General features: G+C 39.2%; 1 protein-coding gene across 1 annotated transcript in view; it reads left to right on the forward strand.

The window, feature by feature from the left end:
* ZDHHC20 (zinc finger DHHC-type palmitoyltransferase 20) overlaps positions 1 to 10,686 on the forward strand; it is a 241,653-nt gene extending 230,967 nt beyond the window's left edge. The window contains exon 13 of the mRNA XM_053708517.1: positions 9,634 to 10,686. The gene's annotated coding sequence lies outside the window, so the exon portion shown is untranslated. The remainder of the gene's footprint in view (positions 1 to 9,633) is intronic.
* The last annotated feature ends 11,113 nt before the right edge of the window (positions 10,687 to 21,799 follow it).

A 21,799-nucleotide genomic window follows, 5' to 3' on the forward strand; every position in this document is an offset into this window, starting at 1 on the left:
TTTCTGATACTACTATGCAAGTTATCATACTGGGAGCCAAGATATCTGGCTTTGCGGTGCTAGCTAGCAGGGCGTTGTGGCTGAAACCTTGGTTATCAGATATTACATCTAAGTCCAAGCTTCTAGTGCTTCCTTACAAGGGTAAGACCTTGTTTGGACCTTATAATTTTTGATGTTACTGGTGGGAAAGGGTCTTTTCTACCACAAGACAAGAAGAATAGACCTAAAGGATGTCAAAGTAATTTTCGTTTCTTTCGTAACTTCAAAGGAAAGTCTTCCTCTCCCTCTTCTAAGCAGGAACAGTCTAAGTCTTCTTGGAAACCCAATCAGTCTTGGAACAAGGGGAAGCAATCAAAGAAACGCTCAGCTGAGTCTAAATCAGCATGAAGGATTTGCCCCCGGTCCGGGATTGCATCAAGTGGGGGGCAGACTTTTTCTAGCATGGGTACGAGATATCCCAGATCCTTGGGCCATGGACATAGCATCTCAGGGTTACAAAATATAATTCAAGACTTTTCCTCCCAGGGGCAGGTTTCACCTCTCAAGATTATCTGTAGACCAGATAAAAAGAGAGGCATTCTTGAATTGCGTTTGGGATCTTTATTCCATGGGGGTGATTGTTTGAGTTCCTGTAAAGGAACAGAGTCTAGGATTCTATTCAAATCTCTTTGTGGTTCCCAAAAAAGAGGGAACTTTTCGTCCTATTCTAGACCTAAAGTGTCTTAACTAGTTTCTCAGGGTACTGTCCTTTAAAATGGAAACCATTCATTCCATTCTTCCTTTGGTCCAAGAGGGCCAGTTCATGACGACCATAGATCTGAAGGACACATATCTTCATGTTCCCATCCACAGGGATCAACACAAATTCCTGATATCTTTCATACTGATATGGCGGTTCTTCGTACTAGGTTGGGTTTTATTCCTAAAGTGGTTTCGGATAGAAATATTAATCAGGAAATTGCTGTTCTTTCTCTATGTCCTAATCCTTCTCATAAGGAACGTCTGTTGCACAACTTGGACGTAGTGCGTGCTCTAAAATTCTACCTTCAGACGACTAAGGATTTTCGCCAGTCCTCTGCCCTGTTTGTTTGTTTCTCTGGAAAGCGTAAAGATCAGAAGGCTACTGCTACTTCTGAGTCCCCACGAATTTTGGCTACAGGGCTAACGACCTACTGCGTCCAAACATCAAGGCAGGGTCAGTTGAATGTATAAAAAATAGCTTTATTGTGTGCACATTAAAAACAAAAAAGAGCCGTATCTCTAAACACTGACAATAAGGGGTATCAGTGCAGCACCAGCAGACATGTTTCGTGTGTCTCACACACACTTGTTCACTGCTGAATGTGAGCTTCCACTGATACTCCTATTTAAAGGAACATTACAAACAATTAAAAGCAAACAAGATTAACCCCTTATTGTACTTTTTCTCTCTAGATACCACTATATACAGTGACAGGAGAAGCTAGATACTTAAAGAATAGTTTAAATAGACTCAATATACCGGAGCTGAAAGAAGGATTTATCGCTATAGCTTTTGAAGAAAAGATGTTATGAGATAATATTTAGCATTTAACATATGAGTTAAGATTTTTTGTGTATATGTATAGGAATCGGACAAAGGGAGAAATATTTCAATTAGTATATGGCTGCACATGCAAGCTACTGAGTGTAATGTATTGTATGTCTACAATTAACAATATTCCTTACTTAACAGAATAGGGATACCTGATATATACTGCTGTAAATTTAATATTAGTATTGATATTATAAACTTGTAGAATCAAATTAAATGAAGAGATTAACATCACACTCTTTATTGATGCCTTGTGGGCATCTGGTATTGAGTAGAAATATCCACTGTGCTTCTTTGTAATCTAATTTTTGGATTCTATCCCCACCCCTTTTGTGTGGTGGCACGTGATCTATTGCCTGTATAGACATAAGAGCCGCATTGCCTGAATGCTCCATTTTGAAATGTCTGGCCACTGGGGTGAACACATCGGGATTTTCAATGTCCCTTATGTGTTCCTGCGCCCTCTCTTTGACAAGTCGTTTTGTTTTTCCAACATATTGGATATGGCACCCCCTGCAGGTCAATAAATAAATTACATGATTGGATTTGCAATTAAGTTTATGTCTAATATTATATGTACATTGTGTTACAGTGGAAGTGAAATTTGTTCCTTCCACAACGTGACTGCAGGTATTGCATTTTTGTGCCCTGCACTTGAAGAAACCTAACCTATGTGGAAGCCACGTACGAGTACTAGTGTTAGCCAGATCTGAGGGTGCTATTATATTACCAATGGTCCTACTTTTTCTAGCCACATACCTACATCCTGTGCTTGCTATTTGTTCTAACTTTGGATCAGTGGCTAATATAGGTAAGCATTGTTTAATAATGTCACAAATTTTCTGGTACTCAAGACTGTACGGTGTGCTAAATACAAGTTTGCTTTCATTTGAGGAGGCTACTGTGTTGCTATTTTGTGTGTGTTTGTGTTTATGTTTGTATTGCAACAAAGCCTCTCTTGGAATTTTGTCTACCTCTTCCTTGGTCTTTTTAAGCAATAGAATAGGGTAATTCCTTTGGGCCAATCTATTTTCTAGTATTTGGCACTGGGCTTCAAATGTTTGAGTGTCTGAGCATATTCTTTTGGTTCTTATGTACTGACCCTTGGGAATGGCTTTCTTTACATGTGCAGGGTGACTGGATTTGTAATTCAATATAGTGTTGCCACCTGTTGGCTTTCTAAAGATAGATGTATTTATGTTTTTTTGTTCCCTGTTCACAGTTAAGTCCAGATCTAGAAACTCTATATGGTCAGTACTGTATTGGGATGTGAATTTTAAGTTCATGCAATTATTGTTGATCTTTGCAACAAAATCTCTGGCCATTTCTAAGTCTCCATCTCACACCACCAGCAGGTCGTCAATATATCTGCCGTAATAAATTATATGTTCTCTGAAGGGGTTGTCATCTCCATAGACGTGGGAGGCCTCCCACCAACCCATATATAGGTTGGCATAGGAGGGGGCAAATTTTGCCCCCATGGCTGTCCCTACTGCTACTTCTCTTTCCCTCTGGTTGAGAAGTATGATTAGTTTTGCTTATGAGTCCGCTAGTCAGCAGCCTTCTGAGAGAATTGCGGCTCATTCCACAAGGGCTGTCTCCTCTTTTTGGGCTTTCAAAAATTAAGCTACTGTGGAACAGATTTGCAAGGCTGGAACAAATGTGATACTTTTGCCTCTTTTGGGAGAAAGGTTCTTCAAGCGGTGGTGCCTTCTGTTTAGGTCTGCCTGTCTTGTTTTCCCTCCCTAGTCATCTGTGTCCTCTAGCTTGGGTATTGGTTCCCACTAGTAATTGATTTTGTGGACTCTCCATATCTTAGGAAAGAAAACAAAATTTATGCTTACCTGATAAATTTATTTCTGTCCGGATATGGAGAGTCCATGACCCCACCCTTTAATTTAAGACAGTTATTTCTTTCATGTAATTAGCAAGAGTCCATGAGCTAGTGATGTATGGGATATACATTCCTACCAGGAGGGGCAAAGTTTCCCAAACCTTAAAATGCCTATAAATACACCCCTCACCACACCCACAATTCAGTTTTACAAACTTTGCCTCCCATGGAGGTGGTGAAGTAAGTTTGTGCTAGATTCTACGTTGATATGCGCTTCACAGCAGGCTGAAGCCCGGTTTTCCTCTCAGAGTGCAGTGAATGTCAGAGGGATGTGAAGAGAGTATTGCCTATTTGAATACAATGGTCTCCTTCTACGGGATCTATTTCATAGGTTCTCTGTTATCGGTCGTAGAGATTCATCTCTTACCTCCCTTTTCAGATAGACAATATACTCTTATATACCATTACCTCTACTGATTCTCGTTTCAGTACTGGTTTGGCTGTCTACTATATGTAGATGAGTGTCTTAGGGTAAGTAAGTCTTCTTTTTTATGACACTCTAAGCTATGGTTGGGCACTTTATATGTAAAGTTCTAAATATATGTGTTTAAACTTATATTTGCCTTGATTCAGGATAATCAGTATTCCTTATTTCAGACAGTCAGTTTCATTATTTGGGATAATGCATATAAAATATTTTTTTCTCACCTTGAAAATTTTCAATTGACTTTTTTCCCTGCGGGCTGTTAGGCTCGCGGGGGCAGAAAATGCTTCAATTTATTGCGTCATTCTTGGCGCAAACTTTTTTGGCGCAAAATTTTGTCATTTCCGGCGCCGTAGTTGACGCCGGAAGTTTGTTTGTTGCTACGTCATTTTTTGACGCATGTGTGTTCAGACGTTTTTTTGCGCCAAAAAATGTGGGCGTCGTTTTTGGCGTCAGAGGACATGGCGTCATACTTGGCGACAAAAAATATGGGCGTTGTACTTGGCGCCAATAATGTGGGTGTCATACTTGGCGCCAAAAATGTGGGCGTCATACTTGTTCACTTTTTCTCACATTATTTAAGTCTCACTTTTTTGTTGCTTCTGGTTGCTAGAAGCTTGTTTATTTTGCATTTTTTCCCATTCCTGAAACTGTCATTTAAGGAATTTGATAATTTTGCTTTATATGTTGTTTTTTTCTATTACATATTGCAAGATTTTCCATTCTCTGTTCCTGGATCAGAACATGCTGAGGGATTCCTGTTGACTGAGATCAGTCCTACTAAAGCTAAGTTCATTTATTTTAAATGTTATGAATGTTTATCTTTAGCTATGGTTTGTAATAAGTTATCATGATAAACTTTTACATGCAGAATCCATTAGTATTTATGCTTAATATATGTCTATTCTTTTTACATCTTATGTACAAGATATACTTAGAAATTTATAAGAATTTTTTTCTGATTCTATTTTAAAGGCTTTGTCTGACATCCCGCCTTCTAATAAATTTTTGGGTCTTTTTCAAACTTCTTTTTTAGTTGATGAAATTTCAAATGACCAACAACATATTTGAATTATCCTTCTCTGATGGTGTTTTTTTTCTCATTCAGAATTTTTTCTTCATCAGATATTGACACTAACAAATCTACTTTTTTATTTTTTATAGAGTACATTTGTTCTTTGTTCAAAAGGTGTTGATTATTTTGGATATTGAAGTAACTAGTTCTTTGGATTTTAAAGACTAGCTAACATTTTAATTTCTGCTTATTTCTCCTCTGTGATTTCTTCAGAGGTTTTTTCCAGTTCCTGATACTAGGGAATGGAATAGGCTGAGAATTTTCTTTTAGTCCTTATTTAAGGTTTTTAAATTGTATTCTTTGCCGGCAGTTAGTTTTGAGGAAAGATTGCCCAAATTAATGGGGTTATCTCTACTCCTGCTAAATATACTATTATTCTTAAAGCAAATAGTATTTATTTTTTCCTTCAGATGGTTGTATCTTATTTAAGGAAAATTATTTTCAGGTACTTTTCTTAGACCTGTAATTTATTTGGCTGATGTTGCAATTGCTTCTTTCTGGTTGGATACTTTAAGATCAAGTATCGGATTTTAATTTGTTTAGCATTGTTAAAAGGACAAAATCTACTACTCATTTGAGGTTCAGACTAAGTGCTATTGCATTGTCTTGTTTTCTTGCATTTGTTGATTGTGCAAGTCCAGTGTGTTGACTGGTCCTTTAACTTAATTAACATGCTAATAATTTCATTTGTGTTGTCATTTTATTAAATATTTTCGCAAATGAGGTTTAATCTATGTTTTTAGCTAGAAGATCTTTGTGATTTCAATATTGGATTGCTAATTTGATTTCTAAAATCCATATTTCTTTTTTTCCAAGGTAATCAATTATTTGGTTCATAATTGGAATCACTTCTTTAACTGTTTCTATGGGCTTCAAGATTGAGTTCTAAGACTAAAACTTTAAGCTTATATTAGTTTTCTGTTCTTACTAAAGAATGGAGTCCTGAATTCTTCCCCAAGTAACATGTTTATAATTGGAAGTTTTTTTCAACATTCAATTAAGCCTTTTTAAAGTCAGCTCCCTAAATTTGCATGTAGGTGCGGTTCTTATTCCAGCTTGGCTGGTAAGGGGCAGGTTGAGACTTTTTTGAAATTTGTTTGGTTCTATTCGGTCCAAACTTCTTAGACTTTGGGTACAGAATAGGATTCAAAGTAAAACCATCTGTGAGGTCTTTTTTCTCTATCATATTCCAGCTATTTCAGTAAGACTAATATTTTCCTGAAGTGTATTCAGACCTATATGTTTGGGTACTGGTGAAGCGCGGCTGGTCACCCGTTGGGGCTCAAGCGCTGCTCAGACCTGGAGTCTTCTGGGGTATTTATTCCAGTTCCTTTTCTAGGAACTGGGTTTTAGGGTTTTATTCAAGACTATTCATTGTTCCAAAGATAGAAAATCTTTTTGAATTGTCATATAAGTGTACCATCTTTTAGAATGGAGTTTATATGGTCTATTCTACCTTTTTGGTCAGTGATGGCATTATTTGTTTACAATAGATACAATAAATGCATATCTTCATTTTCTGTTTTCATTCAGATTATTTTATTTTCTGAGATTCTCTTTTTTTGACAAGTATTACCAATTTGTTGCTTTTCCTTCTAGTCTAGCGACAGCTCTAAGAATCTTTTCTAAGGTTCTCAGTGTTCCTTATTTGGACGGTATGGTGGTACTGGTTCAGTCTTTTCATTCTGTGGAATCTCATACGATTCAACTTTTTTTGTCTCTTCAAGACATGGTTAGAGGATCTTTTTATCAAAAGCTCCTTGATTCCTCACACAAGGGTCACCTTTTTTTAGGTTTCCAGATAAATTGTGTCAATGTTTTTGTCTCTAACAGACAAGTGACAAGTTTATTGGGTTCCGTTTGTCGGAATTTTCAGTCTCTATTATTTGCTTCAAGTTGCTATATATGCATGGAAGTTTCAGGTTTCGTGGCTGCAGCATTGGATTCGATTCCCTTTGCTCATTTAGGAAACCTTTCAAGTTTTCTTATGCTGAATAATGGTGCAGGGATTCTAGGATATCACTTTTTATATCTTTGAATCCTAATGTTAATTATCTTTGATTCGGTGCTTAAGATCACCATCTTTTAGTTCTATAGGTCTCTTCGGTCCTTTCAACCTGGACCATGATCTGCAGATGTGAGTCTTTTAGGTTGGGAGGCTGTCTGAGGATCTCTGTCAGCACAAGGGGTTTGGAAATCTCAGGAGGCGAGATTACCTTTTTCATATTTTTGGAACTCCGTGCATTCTCAGAGTTCTTCAGTTTGGTTTCTTTTTGAAAAAGAGACGTTTATTGTTTTCAGACGGACATTGTCACAATTGTGGCGTATGTCAATTATCAGGGTGGGACTATCAGTTCTTAGGCTGTGACAGAAATATCTTGGATATTTGCTTGGGCTAAATTCAGCTCCTATCTAATTTATGTGGTCTTTTTCCCAGGTATAGACATTGGGAAGCGGATTATCTCTGTTAATCAAGCTTTACATCCGGGAGAATGGTCTTTTTTACCCAGATATGTTTTTCAATTTTTCAGATGTGAGGGCTTCCAGTAATGGATCTGTTGGCATCTCATCTAAACAAGGAACTTCCCAGGGGCCTATTTAGGTTTGGGGATCTTTAGGCGGAAGTAGTGTATGCATTGACACTTCTTTGGAATTATCAATCTGCCTATGTTTTTTTCATCTCTGGTTCTTCTTTTTAAAGTGATTTTCAAAATCATCAGAGAGCAATCTTGGTGTGGCTGGTGGCTTTAGCATGGCCACACAGGTTTTGGTATATAGTTCTTGTTCGGATGTTCAGTTGCCAATCTTGGTTACTTCCATTATAGCCATACCTTATATCTTAACTTTCATTTTTTTCATCAGGAATTCAAATTATTAATTTGATGGTATGAAAATGTAATGCTTAGTACTTAGTCATAGGAGTTTCTCTGACTCAGTAAGTAATACTATGTTGCAGGCTCGTAAATCTGTGTCTAATAGGATTTATTATCGAGTTTGGAAGATTTACATCTCATGATGCTCTTCTTATGAATTCTCTTGGCATTGTTTTAGAATTCCTAGGATTTTATAGTTTCTTCTTAGGTTTTGTCTGCATGTTCCTTGAAAGGACAAATCTCTGCTTTTCCTGTGCTGTTTCACAGTAAGAATTGCTAAATCTTTCTAATATTCTTTGTTTTGTTCAGGCTTTGGTTCGTATCAAGCCTGTCATTAAGTCAATTTCTCCTCTTTGGAGTCTTAATTTGATTCTGAAGGCATTACAGGCTCTTCTGTTTGAGCATATGCTTTCTTTGGACATTAATTACCTTTATGGAAAGTATTGTTCTTTTTAGACATCTCTTCAACTAGAACAGTTTTAAATTATATGTTCTTTCTTGTAAATCTCCTTGTTCTGATTTTTTATCAGGATAAGGTGGTTTTTCCTCATTTCAATTTTCACCTAAAGTTGTGAATTCTAACAACATGTGTGGAGGAATTATTGTCTTTTCATTGTGTCTTAATCCTAAGAATTCTTTGGTAAGATTCTTACATTCTTTGGATGTGGTAAGAGTTTTGAAATATTATGTTGAAGCTATTCAGATTTCAGACAGACTTCTAGTCTATTTGTTATCTTTTCTGGTTTTAGGAAAGGTCAGAAGGCTTCTGCCATTTCTTTGGCATCTTGGTTAAAGCTTTTGATTCTTCATGCTTATTTGGAGTCGGGTTAATCCCCGTCTCAGAGGATTACGGCTCATTCTACTAGTTAAGTTTCTACTTCCTGGGCTTTTTAAGAATGAAGCTTCTGTTGATCAGATTTGCAAAGCAATGATTTGGTCTTCTTTGCATATTTTTACTAAATTCTACCATTTTGATGTTTTCTCTTCTTAGAAGCAGATTTTGGTAGAATAGTACTTTAGGCAGCTGTTTCAGTTTGATTCTTCTGCTTATATTTCAGTTTTTTTCATTTTAAAAATTGAAACTCTTGATTTGGGTAGTGGATTATTTTTTCAGCGGAATTGGCTGTCTTTATTTTATCCCTCCCTCTCTAGTGACTCTTGCGTGGAAGTTCCACATCTTGGGTATCTGCTATCCCATACGTCACTAGCTCATGGACTCTTGCTAATTACATGAAAGAAAACATAATTTATGTAAGAACTTACCTGATAAATTCATTTCTTTCATATTAGCAAGAGTCCATAAGGCCCACCCTTTTTGTGGTGGTTATGATTTTTTTGTATAAAGCACAATTATTCCAATTCCTTATTTTTGATGTTTTCGCTTCTTTCTTATCACCCCACTTCTTGGCTATTCGTTAAACTGAATTGTGGGTGTGGTGAGGGGTGTATTTATAGGCATTTTAAGGTTTGGGAAACTTTGCCCCTCCTGGTAGGAATGTATATCCCATACGTCACTAGCTCATGGACTCTTGCTAATATGAAAGAAATTAATTTATCAGGTAAGTTCTTACATAAATTATGTTTTTTTGACTAATCCTCAGGCACCTTGGTGGTGGTGCTCTTTGCCTCCTCCTGCTGGCCAGGAGTGATATCCCCACTAGTAACTGATGACGTAGTGGACTCTCCATATCCGGAAATAAATAAATGTATCAGGTAAGCATAAATTTAGTTTTTTTAGGATTATTTGCCCTTTAAGTGTCATAAATTACTATTTCTTTATTTTTTTTTTCCCAGTCAGGGATGTTACAGCACAGTTCGGTCTTGAATAATATCCAGACTTTCACACTTCAGGTGCACTCCACTCAAGAGGACGTATAAGAACAACGTCTTCATGCACAACGAGTGTCTGGAAGCCACAGCAAAGAACATCTGTTGCCTTATTCTTACTGCATTTGTCTTTTTACAAAGTGACTTTTTTTTTTACTTAGAAATATTTTATTCATAAATGTGTTATTTTATCGTATTCTGTTTTATTTTGAGTCAGTTGTTTTTCTGGCTGAAAGATCTATACAATAATTTCCCTTACATATGTTCACCATAGGAGTATGAATGGAAAAACGCCAAGGATCATAGGTGAAACACGTGGAGGTAGATCTAGAATACCAGACATCTTCTGAAGTGGATCTGAAATCCGGCAGCATGGGCTGACCCAGTGCTTGCCAGACATGCATGTAGATTGTCATAGCTTCTGCATCATGCCCACCAGTATTTTCAAAACCTACAAATAAGCAGATATCAATTTAAATAAAAAAATATTTACTTTAACTTTGTTACCCAAAGAAGAAACCATATTGCATTGTAGTTGGCATAAGCATTGTAGTTGTGGTCTATGTAAGTCTCATAAGTCTTGTTGACTTTTTCATCATGTAAAATATCCACAAACGTTCTATAAGAACAGTTGTAGCTGAACAGATGTAAACATAACATTTTATACTGGAGGCATTTCTTAATACAGTTTTTTTGTACCTTTTTATACAAATTGGAAGAGAGCAAGAATGTATGTAGGTGTCTGATAAAGTCAATTAACTGTTTTTTTTTCTGAATTCTGAATATTTTTTAAGGAACTACAACTTAATTAGGCATGGATACTGTATTATGCAAAAATGATTGTGATCATGAAAAGGATGATGTATGCTTTGCTAGGTTACTATAGGCTAGAATTACTTTCTCAGTATTGACCATGATGCACAATATATCTATACAGGTCTGCAAGGCCAGTAAACCATAACAGATTGTCTCTGCCAAACCTTGCTTGAAATAAAATTCTGAAAATTGACACTCGTAAAATGTGGTGGTGTTTTTTTTTTTTGTTATAATTATGATAAGTATCCAGTGATCCAAAAAATCCCTTTGGGGTATATTCACATGTAATTTAGGTATGGCACATTGCTAGAAATAATAAATAAATATGCATTGTTTTCTTTGATATTTCCATTGTTTTTTTTTCCCTTTAATAACTCATTATTTTCACACACCTTAATTATTCCCCTTAAAACCCATATTTTCTTCTCTCTTTTTTTCACTATAACTGCACAATATGGGAAGGTGAGCCAAATCCAGGAACCTCTTTATCCTAATAGGCTATGGTAATGTGCAACACACAAACAGGTTTAGAAGTTGCATTTAGGGGGTATACAAACAGTAATAAAAAGCAGACTGGCACACAGATTATAGGGCCATATAAACAAATACAGAACCATTTTTTTATTTTTTCTATACTTTTTTTGTGAAACCTCACAAATGTTTTGGGGGGTATATATGTTAAAATAAATGTTATATATGTATATATTACAGGCAAAGTGCAAAACCCAGGCATTGTATAGAATGCCTAGCACGGTTTGGCCAAGTATGAAATGAGCTTATTTCATTCTGACCTTATACACTTTACCTAAGCATTTGATAGAATGCCTATGTATTCTTTCGCATGCCTAGCCTGTTTTGGGCAAAGTACAATAGAATACACAACAGGGGGACGCGTTATGAACAAAATTAAATCTCTGAAACCCAAACTCATTTTAAATATATAATAGAAACCACAGAAAAGAACATTCAATGAACAAACTGGTATCTAAACAAAAGAAAAATCTTCTGATTAACATTTCATCATTTTAGACAGTTTATTGCAGCATTCTGGACTTGTGTAAAATTTTACACATATGAGAAAATTGTATTCATGAATTGGTATCTGAAAGCTACTAAATTGTATTAACAAACTTATCTGAAACCTAAACTAAATAAAAAATATCCTGATGAACATTGCATTTTTTTAGTCTTCTATTTATTGTAGCGGTCTGAACTTTTATGACATTTTGAATTGCATAGTACATTTGTCTTGCATCATTTTAGACTTCTATGTATTGCAGCAGTCTGAACTTGAAGGACAGGTAGTGAGAGTCCACAATCCATTGTGCATGGGATTCACTTCTTAGCCATTAGGAGGAGGCAAAGATTCCCAATCCTTCAAGAGTACTTCATCCCTCTCACCTCATTGGTATCTCAGTCTAAATCTTTTGCCTTCCAGCAGGTGAGTGAAGAAATGAGGCAGACTTTCTCAGTCATTAGTCTCTACATCCAGGGGAGTGGTCTCTTTATTACGATGTGTTCTATCTGAATGCGGATCTTTGGGGCCTACCAGAAATAGATCTGAGGGCCTCTAGTTTGCAAAGTAGCTGGGAAGTTTGATGTTGAAAGTCCATGGATCCTCAAGCAGAGGTTGTGGATGCTCTAGTAGTTCATTGGTCATTCAACCTGCTTATCTGTTTTCTCCTCTGGTTTCACTGATGTGTTATGAATATCTTTCCAAAAAGTTGCCAAATCATTTTTTTTTTAAAGTCCAGTCATCTGCCTTGAACTCTTCCTCTACGGTCAGACCTTTTGTCTCAAGGTCTTTTTTTTCCCATCCGGATCTGATGTCTCTAAAACTTCATGGCATGACAATTGAATGCTTTGTTCAGAGACATAGAGGTTTCTCAGAAAACGTGTCTCTAGGAAAATGTATCACAAGTTTGGAAAACTTATGATGTATGAATCTTAATTTTTCTGACATTCTTTTAGAATCCCATGGTTTCTTCAATTTTTGCAGGATGGTTTAGATAAGGATGTATCTGCCAATTGCCTGACAGAGCAGATATTTGCTCCCTCCTTTTATTTCTTGGGGAAATTGCTAGTCTTCCTAATATTGCTCTTTTGTTCAGGCCCTGGTCCAAATTAAACCTGTTATCAGGCCTATTTCCTCCTAGGAGTCTTAACCTGGTGTTAATGGGTTTTGCAGGCTCTTCCTTTTGAGCCTATACATGTATTAGACATTAGTCTACTTTTTTGGTGTCTCTTAAAGGGACACTGAACCCAATTTTTTTTCTTTCATGATTCAGATAGAGCATGAAATTTTAAGCAACTTTCTAATTTACTCCTATTATCAAATTTTCTTCATTCTCTTGGTATCTTTATTTGAAATGCAAGAATGTAAGTTTAGATGCCGGGCCATTTTTGGTGAACAACCTGGGTTGTTCTTGCTGATTGGCGGATAAATTCATCCACCAATAAAAAAGTGCTGTCCAGAGGTCTGAGCCATAATAAAACTTAGATGCCTTCATTTTCAAATAAAGATAGCAAGAGAACGAAGAAAAAATGATAATAGGAGTAAAATAGAAAGTTGCTTAAAATTGCATGCTCTATCTGAATCACGAAAGAAAAAATATGGGTTCAGTGTCCCTTTAACCTTCTCTTCTACTACTAATTTATACTTGCCTGATAAATTCATTTCTTTCATGGTGGCAAAAGTTCACAAGCCCCCCTCTTTTCTTGGGGCTGATTTATTTTAAAGGAGCAGTCTAGTCAAAATTAAACTTTCATAATTCAGATAGGGCATGCAATTTCTTCTACAAGATATGACGAGTCCACGGATTTCATCCTTACTTGTGGGATTTAACCTCCTGCTAGCAGGAAGTGGCAAAGAGCACCACAGCAGAGTTGTATATATAGCTCCTCCCTTCCCTCCACCTCCAGTCATTCTCTTTGCCTGTGTTTGTGATAGAAAGAGGTAAAGTGAGGTGTTAGTTTAGATTCTTCAATCAAGAAGTTTTTTATTTTAAAATGGTGCCAGTGAGTACTATTTTTCTCAGGGGGAATCGTCAGTCTATTGCTCCTAAAAGGAGTGGAGACATCTTATTTTCTGCCCTGATGTTGATGATCTTAGCAAACATTATCTAAGATCCATGATGGTTCCCACAGCGCAGCTGACGGTAGTGTAAGAGAAATCTTCAGTGTGGAGAACGGTGTCTTGCTACAAGCAGAATTGAGGTATGTTCAGTCTTTTCTTTTCTGGGGAGACTTGATGCATCAGAACAGGCTGACATTTTTCCCTATATAGGGAGGGGTAAGCAGTATGCACTATAGGAAAGGAATTGGTGTACCTGGAATCCCTTTATACTATTTGCCAAAGTATGTAAATATATCTTTGAGGCTTATCAAGGGCTGGACGCTGGGAGCTGCGGTTTGCTTAAGGGCTGTTAACTTTATCACTGGCCTGAGGGAGTGCAGTGTTATGATGTTTCAGTTTATACAAGAGGGCACATGGCTTTATTTTTTTATATAAGTCGACATGTTGGTTATTTGTTTTACTTTGCGACCCATGCGGGTCTTAGTCAGGCTCAGAGTTACGCCCACGGTGGGCGGGGCCTATTTTCACACGCGCAGTTACACCCGGATCGCATAGCAAGCAGAGGCTGGAGTTCCGGTGGGGCCTAAGTTGTCTTGGCCTTCAAAGGATTTTTCAGGCTTATTAGGCTACAGCAAGTGTATTCCGGGGGCAGATGCAGGGGCCAAATTAAGATATTAAATAAAGTACTGTTATATCGATATATATTGTTGTTCTTACATATCTCAGCAAGTGGATGCAATAGTAATAGACTATGTTGGGCACTTTAAAATAACTTTTTCTGTCCCAAACACGTTTTTGCAGATATCAGAAAAATAGTTGCGCTTTTAAAATTTAAAGGCGCAGTACAGTTTTTTTCACATTAACATTTTTGCATATAATTTGAATTTAGAGCTCAATATTTTAAGCAAAGTACGACTATTGTTAATATTGCTAGTCTGTTTAACATGTCTGACACTGAGGAGGAAACTCCTTGCTCTATGTGTTTAGATGCCACTGTGGAACCCCCTCTGATTTTTTGTCCCTCGTGTACTGAGAGGGCCTTACAATGTAAAGCACAAATTTTATGCAAAGAAAATGTGTCTAAGGATGATTCTCAGTCTGAGGAGAATCAGGGTATACCTCTAATTTCTCCCCAAGCGTCACAAACTTTAACACCCACCCAAGCGACGCCTGGTTCTTCAACCGCGTCTAATTCATTTACTCTGCAGGATATGGCTGCAGTTATGTCAACTACCCTTACAGAGGTTTTATCTAAGTTGCCAGTGTTACAGGGCAAACGCAGTAGGACAGAAGTCAATGTGAATACTGAGTCCTCTGATGCTTTGTTAGCTATTTCTGATGTACCATCACAGGGATCTGAATTGGGGGTCAGGGAACTTCTGTCTGAGGGGGAACTTTCCGATTCGGGAATTGCGTTACCTCAGACGGATTCGGACGTCATGTCCTTTAGATTTAAACTTGAACACCTCCGCCTGTTACTTCAGGAGGTTTTATGGACTCTGGATGACTGTGACTCTATTGTGGTACCACCAGAGAAATTGTGTAAAATGGACAAATACTTAGAGGTACCTGCTTACACTGATGTTTTTCCGGTTCCTAAGAGAATCTCAGAGATTATTAAGCGGGAATAGGACAGCCCGGGTATCCCGTTCTCACCCTCTCCTAATTTCAAGAAGATGTATCCCATATCTGACACTGTTCGGGACTCTTGGCAGACAGTCCCTAAGGTGGAAGGAGCTATATCTACCCTGGCTAAGCGTACAACTATTCCTATTGAGGACAGTTGTGCTTTTAAAGACCCTATGGATAAGAAATTGGAGGGTCTTCTAAAGAAATTGTTTATTCATCAGGGTTTCCTTTTACAACCAACGGCCTGCATTGTTCCAGTTACCACTGCGGCGGCCTTCTGGTTTGATGCTTTAGAAGAGTCTCTTAAGACTGAGACTCCTTTGGAGGATATTTTAGATAGAATTAAGGCTCTTAAGCTGGCTAATTCTTTTATTACAGATGCCACCTTTCAAATTGCCAAATTGGCGGCTAAGAATGCCGGATTTGCTATTTTAGCGTGTAGAGCTTTATGGTTAAAATCTTGGTCTGCTGATGTGTCATCTAAGTCAAAGCTTTTGGCTATTCCTTTCAAGGTGAAAACCCTATTTGGGCCTGACTTGAAAGAGATTATTTCTGACATTACAGGAGGTAAGGGTCATCTCCTACCTCAGGATAGAACTGCTAAACTGAGTGGTAAACAACATTTTCGTTCCCTTCGAAACTTTAAAGCGGTCCCCTCTTCTTCCTCTTCTTCCGCAAAGCAGGAAGGGAATTTTGCTCAGAACAAGTCCGTCTGGAGACCCAACCAGGCTTGGAACAAGGGTAAACAACCCAAGAAGCCCGCTGCTACTACCAAAACAGCATGAAGGGGCGGCCCCCGATCCAGGACCGGATCTAGTAGGGGCAGACTCTCTTTCTTTGCCCAGGCTTGGGTAAGAGATGTTCAGGATCCTTGGACACTGGAGATCGTGTCCCAAGGGTATCAGCAGGAATTCAAAAGTTCTCTCCCAAGGGGGAGGTTTCTTCTTTCACGTTTGTCTGCAGACCAGACAAAAAGAGAGGCGTTCTTACGTTGTGTAAAAGACCTCTCTACGACGGAGCTTGGCCGCTTTGAGAGATGGCCGCACACTGAAAAAGCTCCTAGGCCCAACACATCAGCCCTGATCACTACGGCCGCTTAACATAGCCCACAACCCCACTGCTGGGAGAAGACATGTACCCCGACACTCGCAACCGATCCTGGGGAGAAGGAGGATCGCAAACGCAGTAGCTGGGGGACACATTGCAAAACGGAGCCCTTTTCGCGCCTCCAGCCAGGCCCACAAAGTGCTGCAAACGGCGCAGCAAGGAAAGTTACACCGCGGCCAGCATCTGCTTAGCGCAACAAGTGACCGCACACAACAAGACACGTGTCAGCCTGCTAGACAGGCATCAGGCATCTCGTTACTGCCCAAAAAAAATGCTACCTTCCTGGCAGTCTGCCCAGCTCCATCATACCCCAATTAAGCAGAGCAGCCCAACAGATATTAACAGGCATAAAGAGGGAGCAGGGGACACGCAGATTTGCAGGGCACACTTATATTATAACTTTAATATATGCCAAAACGAGCAGCCCATATAGCAACTGGGGATAATAAAGAGGGAAAACTACACTCAGGTATAGAGGAGTGCATACCCTGGACTTTTAGCAAATCACACTGCTGTGGTAACAATATATAATCCATTACACCATGCCTGGACACAGGTCTAACAAACCAGAGGGGCATATTAACACCAAAACGATGCAGCAATACCTGAAGCATGCAGAAGCTGCCCCATCATCCCCCACATTAGGCCTGAATGACTGTCTAAACACAGGAGGAACCCCTCAAACACAATCCTGCAGTATGTCAGACTCAGCAAACCTCACTAAAGGAGATTTAAAATTGCTATGCACCAAGGAAGACATAATGGAGATGATGACGGAGGTAAAGGGGTGGTATGGGGATATGAAAAAAGATATGCTGAAAGTGACTAAAAGAGTGACAACCCTGGAAGAGAGCCACACCACAACTTATAATGATGTCCAACATCTCTCTCGCCTGGTTTATGATCAGGAGGAAACAATACATCACTTACTGGAAAAAGTGGAGGACCTGGATAATAGGGGGAGAAGGAATAACCTTCGAATACGGGGAATCCCTGAAACAATAATACCAGTGGCGTTAGAGGGATGTCTGCAGGACATTTTCAGGACAGTTAAGGGTGATAGCAACGCACCGGAGGTGCCAATTGAAAGGGCTCACAGAGCTTTAAGGGCTAAACCACCTCTAAAAGCCCCACCTAGAGATGTAGTGCTTAAGCTGCAACATCATAAAGACAGAGAAGAAATCTTAAAATGTTCCAGGCAAAAGCAAAATCTAACCCATGCGGGTTTTAAAATACAAATTTTTGCAGACTTGAGTCCAGCAACTTTGCAAAAAAGGAGGGAACTCCATTTTATAACCTCTGTGCTACGAGATCAAAATATTATATACCACTGGGGATTCCCAGTGAGCATTATAGCATCTCGAGGAGATACCACCGCGGTTTATAAGACAACAGAAGACCTTCAACGCTTTTGCAAAGCTCTACGGATATCCATCACTCCACCTGACTCAAGAGCGCCACTTCAAGCAACTACTTCAGCACCCCCGGGCGAGGAAGCCTCCACATCAGTTAACCCCCCAGGAGAAGAAGCAGACATACAGCGGGGAATTGCGGGTCCCCTATGGAACACCAGGGACAATACTTAAAAGACTATACCCTCCTAGCAGCCGGGACTTTCAATAACCTGACAAGGATACAGGTCGTATAATGTATATATTTATTAATGTTTTTGTTACGGGCATGATGGTTGGGATACTTACCTCATTGTTAAGGCGAATACTTGTTATATCTTACTATGACAAATATACTGTATTAGCAGGTTGAAAAACCTGAGAGGTACTAATTGTTAATTTATAGCACAATAGGAACTGTTGCTGTCTGTTTTTCTGCTTTTGTACAAGGTTTCTATATTTCTTCTGTTATGTGCGATCAGTCCACGGGTCATCATTACTTCTGGGATATAACTCCTCCCCAACAGGAAATGCAAGAGGATTCACCCAGCAGAGCTGATATAGCTCCTCCCCTCTACGTCAGTCCCAGTCATTCTCTTGCACCCAACGACTAGATAGGATGTGTGAGAGGACTATGGTGATTATACTTAGTTTTTATGACTTCAATCAAAAGTTTGTTATTTTACAATAGCACCGGAGCGTGTTATTACTTCTCTGGCAGAGTTTGAAGAAGAATCTACCAGAGTTTTCTACTATGATTTTAACCGGAGTAGTTAAGATCATATTGCTGTTCTCGGCCATCTGAGGGAGGTAAAGACTTCAGATCAGGGGACAGCGGGCAGATGAATCTGCATTGAGGTATGTAGCAGTTTTTATTTTCTGAATGGAATTGATGAAAAAATCCTGCTATACCATTATAATGACATGTATGTATACACTTCAGTATTCTGGGAATGGTTTTTCACCGGAACTACTCTGTTAAAGGTTACTAATCCTTTTAATAAATATTGTCATGTTAAACGTTTTTGCTGGAATGTAGAATCGTTTACATTGCTGAGGTACTGAGTAAATAAATGTTTGGGCATTATTTTCCACTTGGCAATTGTCTGCTTTAAATTGTGACAGTTTCTTTTCTCCTCACTGTTGTGTGTGAGAGGGAGGGGCCGTTTTTGGCGCTCTTTTGCTACGCATCAAAAAAAAAAAAAAAAAAAAAAAAAAAATTCCAGTCAGCTACTATTATATTTCCTGCATGATCCGGTTCACTGACAGATCTCAGGGGTCTTCAAACTTCTTTGAAGGGAGGTACATTCTCTCAGCAGAGCTGTGAGAATTTTTATTGACTGTGAATAAAAACGTTACTCTGTAATTTTTTATGTCAAATTTAGTTATTTACTAATGGGAACAAACCTTTGCTAAAAGTTGTGTTATTTTAAACTTGATGCTTTAACTGTTTTTTCAGTTCATTATCTCAACTGTCATTTAATCGTTTAAGTACCTCTTTGAGGCACAGTACGTTTTTGCTAAAAAAGATTATAACCAGGTTGCAAGTTATTGCTAGTGTGTTAAACATGTCTGACTCAGAGGAAAATATCTGTGTCATTTGTTCCTATGCCAAGGTGGAGCCCAATAGAAATTTATGTACTAACTGTATTGATGCTACTTTAAATAAAAGTCAATCTGTACAATGTGAACAAATTTCACCAAACTGCGAGGGGAGAGTTATGCCGACTAACTCGCCTCACGCGGCAGTACCTGCATCTCCCGCCCGGGAGGTGCGTGATATTATGGCGCCTAATACATCTGGGCGGCCATTACAGATAACATTACATGATATGGCTACTGTTATGACTGAAGTTTTGTCTAAATTACCAGAACTAAGAGGCAAGCGTGATCACTCTGGGGTGAGAACAGAGTGCGCTGACAATACTAGGGCCATGTCTGATACTGCGTCACAGCTTGCAGAGCATGAGGACGGAGAGCTTCATTCTGTGGGTGACGGTTCTGATCCAAACAGATTGGATTCAGATATTTCAAATTTTAAATTTAAATTGGAGAACCTCCGTGCATTACTAGGGGAGGTCTTAGCAGCTCTCAATGATTGTAACACCATTGCAATACCAGAGAAACTGTGTAGGTTGGATAAATACTTTGCGGTACCGGCGAGTACTGACGTTTTTCCTATACCTAAGAGATTAACTGAAATTGTTACTAAGGAGTGGGATAGACCCGGTGTGCCGTTCTCACCCCCTCCAATATTTAGAAAGATGTTTCCAATAGACGCCACTACTCGGGACTTATGGCAAACGGTCCCTAAGGTGGAGGGAGCAGTTTCTACTTTAGCTAAGCGTACCACTATCCCGGTGGAGGATAGCTGTGCTTTTTCAGATCCAATGGATAAAAAATTAGAGGGTTACCTTAAGAAAATGTTTGTTCAACAAGGTTTTATATTACAACCCCTTGCATGTATCGCGCCGATTACGGCTGCGGCAGCATTTTGGATTGAGTCTCTGGAAGAGAACCTTAGTTCATCTACGCTAGACGATATTATGGACAGGCTTAGAGTCCTTAAACTAGCCAATTCATTCATTTCGGAGGCCGTAGTACATTTAACCAAACTTACGGCTAAGAACTCTGGATTCGCCATACAGGCACGTAGAGCACTGTGGCTAAAATCCTGGTCAGCTGATGTTACTTCTAAGTCCAAATTACTTAATATACCTTTCAAGGGGCAGTCTTTATTTGGGCCCGGGTTGAAAGAAATTATCGCTGACATTACAGGAGGTAAGGGCCACGCCCTACCTCAAGACAAAGCCAAAGCTAAGGCTAGACAGTCTAATTTTCGTCCCTTTCGGAATTTCAAAACTGGAGCAGCGTCAACCTCCACTGCACCAAAACAGGAAGGAGCTGTTGCTCGTTACAGGCAAGGCTGGAAACCTAACCAGTCCTGGAATAAGGGCAAACAGGCCAGGAAACCTGCTGCTGCCCCAAAAACAGCATGAACCGAGAGCCCCCGATCCGGGACCGGATCTAGTGGGGGGCAGACTTTCTCTCTTCGCTCAAGCCTGGGCAAGAGATGTTCAGGATCCCTGGGCGCTGGAGATCATATCTCAGGGATACCTTCTAGACTTCAAATTATCTCCCCCAAAAGGGAGATTTCATCTGTCAAGGTTGTCAACAAACCAGATAAAGAAAGAAGCGTTTCTACGCTGTGTACAAGATCTGTTATTAATGGGAGTGATCCATCCAGTTCCGCGGTCGGAACAAGGACAAGAGTTCTACTCAAACCTGTTTGTGGTTCCCAAAAAAGAGGGAACTTTCAGGCCAATCTTAGATTTAAAGATTCTAAACAAATTCCTAAGAGTTCCATCGTTCAAAATGGAAACTATTCGGACAATCTTACCTATGATCCAAAAGGGTCAGTACATGACCACAGTGGATTTAAAAGATGCTTACCTTCACATACCGATTCACAAAGATCATCAACGGTATCTACGGTTTGCCTTCCTAGACAGGCACTACCAGTTTGTAGCTCTTCCATTCGGATTGGCTACGGCCCCAAGAATCTTCACAAAGGTTCTGGGTGCCCTTCTGGCGGTACTAAGACCGCGAGGGATTTCGGTAGCTCCGTACCTAGACGACATTCTAATACAAGCTTCAAGCTTTCAAACTGCCAAGTCTCATACAGAGTTAGTTCTGGCATTTCTAAGGTCGCATGGATGGAAAGTGAACGAAAAGAAAAGTTCTCTTTTTCCTCTCACAAGAGTTCCATTCTTGGGGACTCTTATAGATTCTGTAGAAATGAAGATTTACCTGACAGAAGACAGGTTAACAAGGCTTCAGGATGCATGCCGTGTCCTTCATTCCATTCAACACCCGTCAGTGGCTCAATGCATGGAGGTGATCGGCTTAATGGTAGCGGCAATGGACATAGTACCTTTTGCACGCCTACACCTCAGACCGCTGCAATTGTGCATGCTAAGTCAGTGGAATGGGGATTACTCAGATTTGTCCCCTACCCTGAATCTGAATCAAGAGACCAGAAATTCTCTTCTATGGTGGCTTTATCGACCACACCTGTCCAGGGGGATGCCATTCAGCAGGCCAGACTGGACAA

Source organism: Bombina bombina, chromosome 3 (assembly GCF_027579735.1).
Source record: "Bombina bombina isolate aBomBom1 chromosome 3, aBomBom1.pri, whole genome shotgun sequence".
Classification (NCBI taxonomy): Eukaryota; Metazoa; Chordata; class Amphibia; order Anura; family Bombinatoridae; genus Bombina; species Bombina bombina.